The sequence below is a fragment of the Thunnus thynnus genome, chromosome 4 (genome assembly GCF_963924715.1).
Source record: "Thunnus thynnus chromosome 4, fThuThy2.1, whole genome shotgun sequence".
Taxonomy (NCBI): Eukaryota; Metazoa; Chordata; class Actinopteri; order Scombriformes; family Scombridae; genus Thunnus; species Thunnus thynnus.
In genome coordinates, this window is record NC_089520.1 from 34,561,980 (window position 1) to 34,576,631 (window position 14,652).

The window sequence follows — 14,652 nt, forward strand, 5'->3', positions numbered from 1 at the left end:
CTTGAAAGTCTTGTACTGTGAGCGGTCCAACGAGCCACTCTAGCCATCATCAATACAGAAATTACCATGCAGTAATCTGACATAAGAAAGGTCCCCAACACATGCATCCTGGCAGTTGAAGGCCCCATTTAGACAACATTCAGACTAGATCTACATTAAACCGGCTAAATTCTAGAATGCTGTTTTCAAGCAAAATCGACATGCGTCCACAGCAGGCGTTTCAACTGGTTTCTGCAAATACCTCCACATTAAAACACCAAAATGGGTAATTGTCCTCCTACTGGGCATGTGAGGAGGACTGATGAGCAAGTCAGCTACAGAAAACCAGCAAATAAGAAACAGTATACTATTTCCATTTCCGCTGCGGCTTCCTGACATTTTGTTTATTGCGAGCAGATTACAACAGTTTCAGCAGAGAAAGGTGGCTAGCTACATTTAACTCTAACCAAGCTGTCAAAGTAGACAATGAAGAGAACAACGCTCGCATGAAGCCGTCCACCATCGTTGTTATTGTCGTTGTGTTTGGTCTTCCTCTTCCAATGAAATGCCTCACTACTGCCACCATCTGTTTTGTTTTCAATATGACAATGTTTCTTCAAAGCTCCATTTTCCCCTTAAACACTACAATGCCAAGCTGGCATTTTCACATTTACACACTCTAAAAGTCATTTTGGAAAAGCTTTGTTTTTGGAGGAGAAAAACGCAGCGGGGGCCATGGTTTATTGAGGACATGGTCTCAGTGGGGGTGCCATGCAGTTGGCTCCCGTAAAAAAACACAGACTCATCCGACAAACAGTTGAACCTTTTACAAGCCCACATTAACTAATATTATCAGACCAGACAATGCAGTGGTGAATCAAATGTGAAAGGAATTACATTCCTGGTCATTTATTCTGTTACATCATAGTAGAGACGCGCCGATTGCAATTTTCTTGGCCGATTCTGATTTTGGACCATTCTGATTTTCTTTCTTTCTAAGAACTATAATTGACAGCATACATAAACATTTTTGTGACTTTTCTGAAATGGAAAATTCAATTGTATGAACTAGTGCTGGGCGGTATGGCCTAAAATTTTATATCACAGTATAATTTGAAGCATGGACAGTAACAGTAAATATCATGGTACATTTGGTTTTCTTAAAATCTCAATATAAATGCATGAACCCCCAAGACTCAGCAGCCAAACATTTCTCCGTTCATTCCTTAGGAGTGGCTGAAATTGTCACTAAAATGAGAATAGCTGGTCCAAAGGTCAGTCCAGCTTAAGTGAGCCTGGTCCATCAGGATAGGCTAACCCATTGTCGATAACTTCCGGGCTAACCCCCTTCACTTTAATCAGCAGATGGCAAGCAAGACACAGGAACTTGTCTTGGGTGGTTGGTGTTTTAAGCGTCTGATTAAGATTAAGTTTGTTCCAAATGTTTACATGGTTGTTCCTCCTCATATGTGCACCGCAAACGCAAATAGAAAGACAGGGCTGGCAGTAGCAGTTCAGTGAGTCAGCCGTCACACACAGGTAAAGGTAGGCGGTGTGTCCTGACCTTTGTCTTACTGTTTATGTTTACTGTCTGTGCTTCTGTGTGCACAACTTGAACGATGGTACGGCACGTGTAAATTTGACCAGTACAAAATCAGACATATGACACTGATTGGGTCACTGGTCGATTGATCGGTGCATCTCAACATCAAAGCTTTATTTCTACTCATGTATTGATTGTTGTGATAAAAGATAAGACTCCCTCTGTGATTACTTTCCAGAGCAGTAAAAATCCTTCCTCATATAATCATAAAACTATGTTTAGTCTTTTGTTGTCTGATAAGCCTTCAAACTCATGTTCTGTTACTCCAACTGGACTTCCTGGGGCGTAGTTTATCATCTCACCAGTACATGAAGCAACACTTCACCCACATTTTCAGCTAAAGGTGGCGATATGATAACAACTGACATGAATTAATATTTTAATTCACTGCAGCTTTGCTTTGCTCGATGCAAAATGATCTGTAACTTGAGGAAACTTTTTAGCAGTGATGAAAACTCTTAACTTGAAGCAACTACAAATATTTTAGATAAATGGTTCTTAAACTAGGGGTTGGAAGTTGAGGAATACATACAGACAGACAGAGACTCCTTCCATTTTAGATGGTAGTTCTTATCATTATGGGTGTAATCCTCCCTCCAGACACAGTGTGGGTTGCAATGGCAGAGTGGCGCTGGTTGTGTTTCCGCTCATTGACGCCACGGGAAGTGAAGAGACAGCAGCAGCGATTCAATGTTAATTACTAACTTTGCTGAAAATTTTACTGCTTGGAGCTTTCTCGAGAACCGCTAATCCAAACAACTTCACACTCAACACTGCACTTCCTTGGGTCCTGGGCAATACACCTGCCAGGTATGAAGTCAATCAGATGAATGGTTGTTGAGGAAATCGAAGGACATACATACATACAAACAGAGACTCCTTCTATTTTAGTTAGATGGACCTCTGCCATGATTCATCTCAGCAGTCAGGTTCTATACTGTACAGAGTGTGTGGTCATTTTGACCACACTGCAGCTTTTCCATGCTTGGGTTTCTCTGTTCAAAGCTTAATTGGTCGGTGGTTTAAAGCAAGGAGTGAGCTCCAATTTGTCAACTGCTCAAACCCCCAGAGACCAGTGATAGTGTCTGTGTGTAAATGTGTGTGTAGTGTGGTGGAGGAGGGGAGGGGATGGGATGGGTGCAAAATTGGGTGTGTATTGTCCTTTCATCCCCTGAGATGTGTGTGTGTGTATGTGTGTGTGTGTGTCAGTGGGTAAGGCCCCCTCCCTCAGGTCGAGCATACCTTATTGATCGGCCTCATGTGTGTTTAACTGTACCTCTGGGTATCATCTGGCCTCTATCCCTAATCTGTCCATTGTCTCTTTCAATCTATTCGTTTTCTTCATCTCATCACTCTACCCCACCAGCCTCTGCTCCATCCATTTCCCCATCGCCCTCCCATGTATTGCCTCTTTTTTGTCTCTCTCGCCATCTAATTTAGCTTTCTGTCTCTCTGAGTCTTTGGTCTTTCTCAGTCTGTCTATTAATTTAGTCTGTCTTGGATGAATGGAAAGGGGGAGGGAGAACAGAGGTAGAGAACGGCTGGTTAAATGAGAGAGGTGAGGGTATGGGGATACCGTGGAGGATGGGAATTATTGAGATTGAGAGAAAAATAAGAAATGCCTGTCCTGGTTAAGAATTGTCTGGAATGACTTCATCACATCCTGTGGAAATCCAATCAAGCTATCTCAACTAGAAAAAGACACAGCGCACCTTTTGAATTAATATACCCTTTACATTTTACATAACATTTTTTTAAAAAATCTTGGAACAGATTGGGAAGCAAGTCCACACAGCTGCTACGCCAAAACCTCAGCCACCAACAAGCAAATAATCAAAACCAAACAACAAAACCACAGCAGAGCGGCAAATGGCACATCCTCTCATTTCAATACATCTGAATAGCAAAAAAGCAGAATGCGATGCAGGCCACGGTTCAACTGAGAATACCTAATTAGGACTGTATCTAAAATGCACAACCACATTTCTTGCAGAAGTGTTTGCTGTTGTTTTTGTTGTCCTTTTTCTCAGGGGTTTGGATACATTTGCATCCACAAATTTGAAATGTGGATTACAAAGATTAAAGTAAAAGCTCTTTGTAGTTTGGGGGTTATATTGTATCATGGAAGCATGTTGAAGATGTTAACAGAGACAAAAACCTTGTTTCAGCATTTTGCTTTCAAAGCTAAATCACGGTATGGAAGGGAAACCCATGAGTGACCCACTTTTATTCACCTTTTCACAGCACCACCCCCTCCCTCTACTTCTGACAGCACAGGATTCAAACATTAAGCGACACACCACCTGCTAAAAGCACTCAACCCTGCCTGAGTCTAATATCCTTCAGGTCTGGAGCATCTTTGAAGAGGAGGGCATTAGAGAGGAGGATATGGAAGTAAATGGAAAAAAAAAGCTGCAGGTACCTGAAAGGCTTAAGGCAGTGAGTGAATGTCATGGAAATGGTCAAGCAGTGATTGAGATTCTGCACCCTGCTCTGCTCATCCGGGAAGCACAAGACGAATGTAGGTGACTTTAAATTAAAAAAAAAAAAAAAAAAAGAGGGCACAATCAGTGAAATGAGTGAGTGGCCTCTACTCTTCATTCTTCTGTCTCGATGGTGGAAGTCATATGAAGTTCAGGCGTAGTTCATGTGGCTCCTGAGACGAAAATGGAGTCAGGAAAAGAAGACGAGACGACGACTAAATGACATGATTTGATTATTTTGTTCTGCTTGCTGCGAGCCGCCTCGCTGCAGGAAAGTCACCTTGTCCCGCTAAGGGTGCAGAGATAAGCGGGGTCGATTGCACTCGGCATTACATCATTTGTTTGTTTAATGCTTTCATGTACTGTCAAACAGACAGATAAACACAGAAAATGATTTAAAAACACTCAATAGATGGGTTTCCCATTTATAAGCAAACGAGGATGCTTGTGCAGCAGAAAGAGAAAAAATGACAACTTAAATATGGACATTTTGTGTATTTAGAAAGAAAGCAACTTGCTGGAAACTAGTAAAATGACTGTATGTGACACTCATCCTTCCATTTTCAAAACTTTTTTTAACCACACAACACCGTTGATAGACCTGTTAGCTCTGACTAGCCAACATATGAAACATATTCCAGTGGGAAATGGCAACTAGGAGCAGTAATAACGCTAACACAGACGTTAGCTTTACTGTGTCCCAAACAATCGACCAGCAGCTCCTCCCTCCCCCCTGAACACGAGTAACGTTAGCATAAACAACAAAAAAATAACATTTATTATATTCATATGGGAATGCAAATTTTAAACAATGTCCTTAAATCAACAGTCACCCATGTTAACAATCAATAATCGGTTAATCATTAATAATTTATGAAATACGCTGGAGGTTTTTTCATAATAAAAGCATTGTAACCACTATGTTCAACAACAAGATCAGAGTATATTAGGGATGTAAAGAACAGATCAAGTAAACAGCCAGTTACTTGAATTATAAATTAAATAAGACAAAATAATGACTTCATTAAAACTGTGGAGCTGCCACTCCCATCTGTCCCTGTTCCAACCAAATCCAAAGCATTAAACTGCAAACAGCTGCACAACTTCCTGCTTTATTCAATGACATTAATTAGATCAGACTATGTGTTCTATCTAACAATTAATCCAAGGTGCTGCAGCCTTTAACAGTAAATAAACTATAATGTTATCAAATAAATAGAACAGGTTACCCCAGTCTCCTCACTTTATATTAAATATAATGCATATTACATACTACATGATGGACAGAGGGTCTGTCAGGCAGCTGAGTGAAGTGTGCACAGATAACAGGAAACGCCTCAGCTGACAGGATGTACCACTCTGTTGGAAAAAAACTTCTTCTTTTTGGATTATAACAGCGGTTGGCAACCTAGGTGCATTACCGCCACCTTCTGCTTCAGCATGTGGACCAGAGATTAAATCCTACACATTAATCCTGTCTGCCTGATAAACTCAAAGAAAACTCTACTGCTCCACCCACTTGGCAGCTTCATTTAAGTTTTAATGCTGAGCTCCTGAACTCCAGTCTTCCTAAGTTCTTCCTTCATATATCGTCTTTCTAAAGAATAAGAATAAGAATAAGAATAAGAATAAGAATAAGAATAAGAATAAGAATAAGAATAAGAATAAGAATAAGAAGAAGAATAAGAAGAAGAATAAGAATAAGAATAAGAAGAATAAGAAGAAGAAGAATAAGAAGAATAAGAAGAATAAGAAGAAGAAGAAGAAGAAGAAGAAAAAAATGTGCACATATATTGGTATCACCTCAGCACAAATGAGATGGAAAATATCAGCATATCAGATATCGGCAAAAAATCCAACGTCGTGCATCCCTACTACAGAACATTTTCTGACTTCCTTCATCTTCTGCATTATCGGTTAATATATTTTTAATCGAATAAATTATTAACAGCAATTAATCAACAATTTATTATAATCACTGACACTGACTCATCTATATTCATTATATTAACATGTATGAAAATTCTGCTGTTTCCCTAAAATACACCACCAAATGATATACTGGACTGCTGTGTTTACACACAAAGCTTAATTCATAAGAAACTATGTCCATACAGGATTGAATCAGTATTACTGATCAGCCACACAGGATCGTGAAGAGACTCAGCACAACTGTTGAGTTTTTTTTTTAATCTGAAAAATGATAAGCGTAGAGATACCTGCTGTAGCAGCGTGGGGCTGACAGGCTGCAGCTCCACACTGCTCTTATAAAAAGTAGCATCTTTGTCATCAGCAGCATTAGGTCCCAAGGAACAAATGGTCTGCCAGTGTTTTACAGTCCCCAGGAGAATAGATTTATGATTAGCAGCCACTTTCTGAGATGACCACATCCTCCTGGCATACACACACACACACACACACACACACACCAAGTGATAATGGATTCACTGCTGACAGACTTAAAGTCATTAAAGCACTGATTACAAACATCATTACATCCCTCATGGTCACCTCTTGAGGAAAATACTGCTATTTGATGTTTGAGCTTTCAGTTCCCTGAAGGGCTGAACAGACGCTCCTTTAAGTAATTAAAGCTGCACCTAAAGATTATTTTCAGTACTGATTCATCTGCTGACTATCTTCTCTAGTCTAGAAAATACCATTCACATTTGTTTAGACCTCACAGAGATGACAATTTACTGTCATGTATGAGAAAGAAAAACAGCAAATCCTCATATTTGAGATGCTGTAACCAGATAAAGTTAAGATAATAAAGTTCAAACAATTACTGAAAGGAATCGATTAATGGACTGATGGTTGCAGCTCTACAAGCTCCGGTGCTTCTCATTTGTGACATTGTGTCAGTTTGTAAAAACAGTGCCAAGTCCTCTTCTCTTCACACTCAAACAAGGCGAAGGATGGTCTTTTTTCTTGACATGACCACATTCAACCATCACTTGACAGGGTCAGCAGCTCATGTGGCTACAGAACAGTTCGTATTCTGTAGCCACCACATCCTGTCATGTTCACAACTGAAACTGCAGACATTTCCACAGGAAGCCTGAAAAGCAGCATTCATTAATCCACAAACAACTGAGAGGACCACTGATGTTAACGGCCAGATACACAGTCTTACACATGGGTTGTTATAATTTGGCTTAAATGATGTAAACGTGGTTCTTAACGCAGAATTTCACTATATACACAATTCAAATGTCATTTCTAATGAAGCCTTCAGTCTGACAACAGTAGATGTAGAAGGAGTGGAAGGCTGATCAATTGATAGATGAGAAATAATCACCTCTGTCTTGCTTATCCTCCTCAGAAAAGGAGAAAGCTCATGCCTCATGAACCAACACCTTTTTTTACAACAGGGAAAAAATGAGTTTTTGGGGAAAAGCTGCTTTTAACTACAAGCATCTCTTGCACTCGTATGAGACGGGGGAGTGGGGGGGTTTCATCATCTCTGTCGTCATTAGCGAGTCTCACCCTTCCTTGAGTCACACTCGGTACATTGACATTTGCTGGCAGCGCTGTTCAACATCAGTCTGAGAAAACATTTTCACTTTGTTGTTTGTTTCATTTCGAGCAGCGGCAGCCAGACAGTCACAGACACACCTCATGGAACAGCCAATAGCTGCCTGTTGCTGATCTTACTTCTAGACCCTACCTTCTTCTGTGTAGACAAGCACTGACTACACACGGTAAGAGTACGTACACACACCAGCGAGTGACCCAACTAACAAATCACAGAGTACTCCACCTGCCAGAATGAAGGAGAAGAGACAAATCTTCAGTTTATCCGTGGACACAGTATGGGCTTGTTTAAGCAGGTTTATTTGGTATCACTCCAGATTCTTTACCAAACCCCCTAATGTGAATTAAGATGTCTGATACGCTTAAAGGCACACTAATCTGCAGCCCCCCCCCCACCACCATCTATCCCTCCCAGCACTGGCCTATGTGAGGTGGGTGGTTTTAATGCATTCTCATTCTTCAGCCATAGCATACCACACACGAACCAGATTTATCTTAGCAACAGCTGTTACATCATGTATTTATTGCACTCACACAGCATGTATGGGAATGTTGGACAGAACTTTTCAATCAGGACTCAAATCATTTAGTGTAGCAGACGGAGCCTGGTGTGTGTGTGTGTGTGTCCATATGCTGCACTGTCCTCATGGTTGAATCCCACTTTTTTCATTCCATCCAAATAATGTTATTAACTAACGTTATTACAGAAATCAACTCTGGGCATTTATGAATCCATTCAGAATTGTAGATAAGAAAAGCAATTGTTAAGTGAATCGATGTTTCCGCATACTTCTAATGATTGCTTTGCTATTTTAGAATTTCCTATAAAATCACTAAAAGATGTTTCAATTATTCCACTTTGTCAAATACCAAATTCTAGTTCAAACTGTTACTTATTTTCATCAGATATCTCCTGATAAACACATTTTTTCAATTTTAACAGTTTTTATTTCAGCATTATTTTATTTTATTTGTACTGTTGTTAAGACAACAATTGAAACTGATGCATTTGAGAATAATTTAGCTGATTTTGTTATATAAAAATGCGTTCATGTTCAGCAAAAAAGTTGCCTACAAGTACTGAAACTTACTTTGAATGAGAGGCATTCTCTGTGAGAGGCCTGACACAAACAGCACAGTTGTGATAATGGACGCTGGCCTGCAACCAAACTGCAAATCAAACCAAAATAAAATCATGCCTGGATGAAGCCGAACGGAAGATCCGTCTGCAAGTCCTCCTCTGCTTCGTGTATCCATCTCTTAAATCAGATCAGTGTGGTTTCAGGGATTGTGAACGCAGCCTTATCTTCACCTCCATCGTGTCTTTAAAGCTGTAATCTATCCTTCTGTCTGTGTGCGAAAGCAGCTAAATTGTTAATGACATACTTTGTGTTCTGTGAAACCTAAACATGGATTTTAAAATGACACCATCACACGGTCTGCTTGTTATTGCTATGAGACTTGTCTATGGTAAAGGATCACAAACACACACACACACACACACTACACACTTGTGCAAACACATACTTCATTGTGCTGCAGTGTTTCCTGTCTACCCTGGCTGATCATTTCCCTATAATCTAATGCTTGGCTGCTCATCTCCATTTGGCCTTAGATATATGTGTGTGTGTGTGTGTGTCTATGCATGCATGTGTCACAATTATATTTTCAGACCATGAGAACAATAGTGAACCAGTGATTCACTAGAGAGGACAAAAGTCAAAACTAACCTGACTCAAAATCACAAGTATGGAGGTATGCGTGTGAATGTAAGTGTGTGTGTGTGTGTGTGTGTGTGTGTGTGTGTAGGCGATGTGTATTCGAATGTTTTGCAGTTAACACAAGGTGAAGTGTATGACCTGAGGAAGCAAATGAGGTCTGTTAATGTTTAGAGAACACTGTGTGTGTGTGTGTGTGTGTGTTTGTGTGTGTCTGTGTGTGTGTGTGTGTGTGTGTGTGTGTGTGTGTGTGTGTGATCAGCTGGTTACAGACAGAGAGGTGACACAGTGTTGAGCTACTGGAAGAGAAGAGGGGTGTGTGTGTATGCTGACAAACTGAATAAACACAGTCTTAACCCTGCTCCGAAGCAGCCCATAAGTGAAACGTGTGCCCCGGAGTCTTGTAGACTGAGCCAGTGTTTGCACTTCAATCACAGCCTCAGCTCAGTGTTGAAAACAGGGAGAGTTAATGTGGGCTTGAGGTGGCTCGATGATAACCTCTGAGTAGTGGAGAGACTAAATATGTCCGTGTCCATTTACAGAAATGCTGGTAACAACACAAGAGAGCAAGTTAAAGCAGCCTGACAACAAGAGAACTGGAGGTCAGTTTTCTACATGTGACTCAGAGTTAGTCAGTTTCAGCACCAATCACACTCTCCAGTCTGGTCAGAAATATACCTGAAGAGGCTGTAAACATTTAATTGGATGGTTTAATTGGATGATTAGAGAAAATTGCAGTCACAAATATATACACCTTCATTTTTAAAAAGGTGGCCTGTTGTGTATTGTTCCACAGAGTTCAAATGTCAAGACAAATTGTCTGTGTATATATACAATTTGTCTGGGTATTTGGGTGTGTTGAAAAGTTCAACGAGACTTATTTTGGTGAACAGTCCACTGCACAGTATTCCTGCTGTAAAGCTCAGAAATAGAGGATATTGTGTCAGTCTCAATGACACTTTAACAGGGTGTATGCTTCCCAAAACAGAGCCTGAGCCTCCTTCCTCCAGCTGAGAGTTGGATGGCGTCTCAAACCACGCGGCTAATCTGCCACCCTGCAACGGCCGGAGCTGAATGATGGGTTTTGGGTTATGTGTAGAAACTGCTGACAGTGGGATGCGACCCTGGGCGTTCAGCTTATTTGAAACAGCTGGCTGGATGTTCGTCCAACGAAAAGAAGTTATGAGAAGACAAACAGTTCACCCACCGACACCAGCCGCCTGATTCAACCACAACAGCTTCCTGGCTTCCCCCTCTCTGGCTTATCCTCCAACCAGGTCCTCCACACAACTCCAGCCTGGGAATAAATAGTCCTGGCTCCAATTTCACAATGTAATCAAAACACTGGGCTTTGTGGGAGCGCAAAAAAGGTTAAGATCCTGGCAGATCGGTGGGACAGAGAGGAGGAAGAGGACTTGGACAGGGAGGAGAATCAAGGAAGGGGGGGATCAGGCGTTAGTTTATGTAACCAAGGTCAGCTGGAGAAAAAACACAATAATCCTTGGCGAAGGCAAAAACAGTAAGAGCACAAGGGAGGAGGGCGGACTGAGGGAAGGAAAATATGAAAACAAACAGATAAAAGTCACAGTGGGGAGGTGTCCGTTTGCATGGCCAGAGCTTCTGGTTTGGCGTGGGGAGGAGTAATTGGGAGCAGCCGCTGACACTTTAAATAGCTGCAGAGTGTGGTGGGATGCGGTTTGGGGGGAAGTGGACTTGACACCGCAGGAGGAGGAAACTCAAATCCTATGAGCCATTGTGTAATTCAGATGAACTGAAGGAAATAATTATAAAAGCTTGAGTGATTGCCCCCTAAACAGTTCTAGCTATTTTGGTGTAAAATATCAAGCAATGGCCAAAACATCGACTTCATGGCGTGCCGTGGTAGCCTACTGGCTGGGACACACGCCATATGGCCGGTGACGGATTGGCCATCTGGAAATTGGGCAAATGCCAAAAGGGCCGCCTGAATATGGGCTGCTAAGAATGGGTCATTGCAGTGAAATAAATAAATAAATAAGTCTTTGATGATTTTGATTCAAAACGTTATTTTACACATGCAGCTCAAAACATTTTAGATCGTCCTAAATGTGCCTTTTAATAAACACATTCTCCCATGATCCCCTCCATGTAGCCAATGGAAAAGTCAAGACATTGAACTTGTGGCAGACCCAGACCAAGGAGACAAGCAAGACAATGAGGGAAACAAACAAGAGAGAATAGACTTGGACACTGGACTTGTGGCAGAAATTGCTCAATATGACTTTTTTCAGGCGCCCAAAATTCAAACACCTGGAATTGTTTTTCAAGTTTCAAGCTGACGGACAGAGAATGACGATGTCATTGACGAGGTTGCAGAGAAAAGCAAACTCCTTCGTAAGTTAGCTTGTTAACTACATGAAGGCGAGACATATTTATTATAACGTTATACTGTGGCTGTGGCGCTCTGCCACTCTCTGACTGTGTTCAATGGCTGTTGGCATACGTTAGTGACTGTAGCAATTATAGTGTGTGTTGTTTGAGTGTGTGTTGCAAATTTCTGCATTCTAGTCAGTCTGTATGGTTTTATCTCAAGCTTTTTCTGTTAACATTTGAGCGGGGTTGGTGTTGGCTTTGATAATAGGGCCAGTCTGTTGCAAATGTCAGGGCCGTTTTTTGATCCCAATGTCACTTCATATGGCCGCAACGTCCGCGGTTCGAATCCAGCAGCGGACCTTTGTTGCATGTCACCCCCCCCATCTCTCTCTCTCCCTTTGCCTCCTATCATCCCTCCACTGTCCCTATGACAAAGGCATAAAATGCTCCAAAAAATATATTTAAAAAAGAAAATCCACTTTATAATGATTGAACATGACAATCATTTTTGTACAAGCATTGGCACAAATAGAGACAACTTACCGGTAGAAGTCTACTGCTTATTTCCTGCCATTTCCAATGTCTCCATGTCTCCCACGAGGATTTGTCGAAATCTGAAGGAGGACATTCAGTTAGAAAAGCCACAAAGTGCATTTTTACAACTTTCTCTCCTAAAAGCCAAAAGCATAAATGACAAAGTACAACATCAATGGTCTTTGAGGAATCATAATGTGGAAATAAATGATGAGAGCGGGAGCCAGTGGCTGAAAAATTCTCCTCAACAAAATGAGCTTAAACCATTTGCAAAGCCTGCCATGACTTCTTAATTCATGCTACGCAGGTGAGGGCCTGCGTTCTACAGACAAGGCAGCTTTTGTTCAGTGAAACAACAAAGACCTTGCTGAACATGGCGAGACAAGAGCAGCCACAAAAGTCACCTTTTAAAAGCCTGACAAAGGGCTGCCACAAGGAAGAGAGCCTGGCATAACATGAAACATGACCCCTTTCACCACACATATTCAAAGCCACAACCAGGGATGTTAGGAGACCATCAGAATTTAAAAAGAAATGAAAGTTCTGAAAAGGAATGCAAAAATGAACTAATGTCTACTTGAAACCCAATACAGAAGTCAAGGGTATGGTTAAATTCACAGCCACCCATTCACACCACCCCTCTCCAGCTAGATGGCTATGTTAGCTAACCTAATTTACTACCAACTCCCAGATATCCACTGAAATAAATGCCTGAAATCTTTACACTGCATTCAGAGTCATCATAACATGCTCACAACTCATTTAAGAAGGTGATGTGGGCGCTAACAGTTGAAGTTAGCAACAGTAGCATTGAAACACAGGCAGGTAGCACTAGCATTAGCAGCTAGAGATGTACCAATTGCAATTTTCTTGGCCGATTCTGATTTTTTGTCTTTATAAGAACTTAATAAGAAAGATTTTTTTCTTTCTTTACATATTTTCTTTCTTTCTAAGAACTATAACTGACAGCATACACAAACATTTTTGTAATCTTCTTTAATGGAAAATTCAACTGTATGTTTATATAAAACATGAACTATTTAAATAACTTACATTTTCTCCAAAACAAAATAAACAAAATAAAAAAGAGCACCAGGTTACAGGACCTTCTCTCACTCTCACTCAAACAAATCTCTAAATAAAAAGTATACCAGGGTGATGGTTTAAGTGTCTGATTAAATTAGTTGTTCCAAAGGTTTTCAAGGTTGTTCCTCCACAGCTTATTGCGGGTATTACCAATTGTGAGCTTCACGTCTTCTTCACTCTCGCTGAAGAACTTCCACACCAATGACATGCTGTGTGTGTGTGTGTGTGTGTGTGTGTGTGTGTGTGTGTGTGGCTGTACTGTCTGTGCTACTGAGTGACATAGATCAATCAGTCACTGGTTACAGCCGAGCAGCTGAAAACCCTGGTTTTGATCGGTGGCTGATCAATCAGTGCATCTCTATTCCGAAGCAGCCTGGTTCCTAACTCCTCTCAGTTGAAGCCAATTACTGAAGCCCAAAGTGTTCTTACATACAAGGACATGCATCTATATAGCATTGTTAACAGGCTACCAATGTAAATGGATGATAACTTGAACTTAAAACTGAGGAAATGTTTTGCTTTTATAAATTTAGTGACGTAAAACCCAAAAGACTTCCATTCATGAACAAGTAGAAATATTATCAAATCTGGGCTAAATGTTAATTTACAGCTGAAATGAATCATTCTTGCCCTGGACTGTGTATTCAACATAAGAGACGAATACACGCCCCACTATCTTTATGAATATTTCAAAGTTAGGACAACTGAACAAAAAGACTTAAATTTAATCATCTAAATGCTTTAATCATAGTACAGCCAGACACTCTGAGACAGAATTTTACTAAACTATATTACAAAGCTGCATGACCTGATTTTGGGAAAGAGATGAAATGAAATGAAACCCGAATCCTTCTCAGGCTTTGCAACCCTGCTAAATTCTCATTTTATGCCTGTCCTTCACCACAGGTGTCCTGAAGCTGTAAAGGCAGTATCCTTCCCTTCCCACAGGAGATCCAAATGACAGTCATTGTCTAGGAATGCCGCCCTAACTTGGACGAAGCTCGGTCAAACCTGGAGATTTTCCAATCCGCCCTCAAGGTCGTAAAAAAAAAACAAAACAAGTGGTTTTAAACTCTACAGCCCTCTGCCAACTGATCCAGGAGCTCCTACCTGTGCCCTGCGGCCGGGATGTGCTGCGTCTTGTTTTGTGGCTTTTCCCTCAGGTGAGAAGCTGGCACTAAGTAACTCATTTATTGTTCCCATTTATCTTTGACCCTGACTGTAAAGGGTGAGGCCTGGAGCTGAGCTGCATGAAGACAAGTTGAAGTTGAAAGGTGCAGAGAGCAGTGTGGTGGAATTGTGGGTGAGACTGATGGACTGATGGGATTGAAGTGACAGGAACAGGAAGGATTGAAGTCTT

At 41.0% G+C, this 14,652-nt stretch overlaps 1 protein-coding gene across 3 annotated transcripts in view; it reads right to left on the reverse strand.

Annotated features, from left to right (window-relative positions):
- plxnb1b (plexin b1b) overlaps positions 1–14,652 on the reverse strand; it is a 116,610-nt gene that overhangs the window by 78,582 nt on the left and 23,376 nt on the right. For all 3 annotated transcript variants that reach the window (XM_067588448.1, XM_067588446.1, XM_067588447.1), the window contains one exon: positions 12,216–12,286. The gene's annotated coding sequence lies outside the window, so the exon portion shown is untranslated. The remainder of the gene's footprint in view (positions 1–12,215; positions 12,287–14,652) is intronic.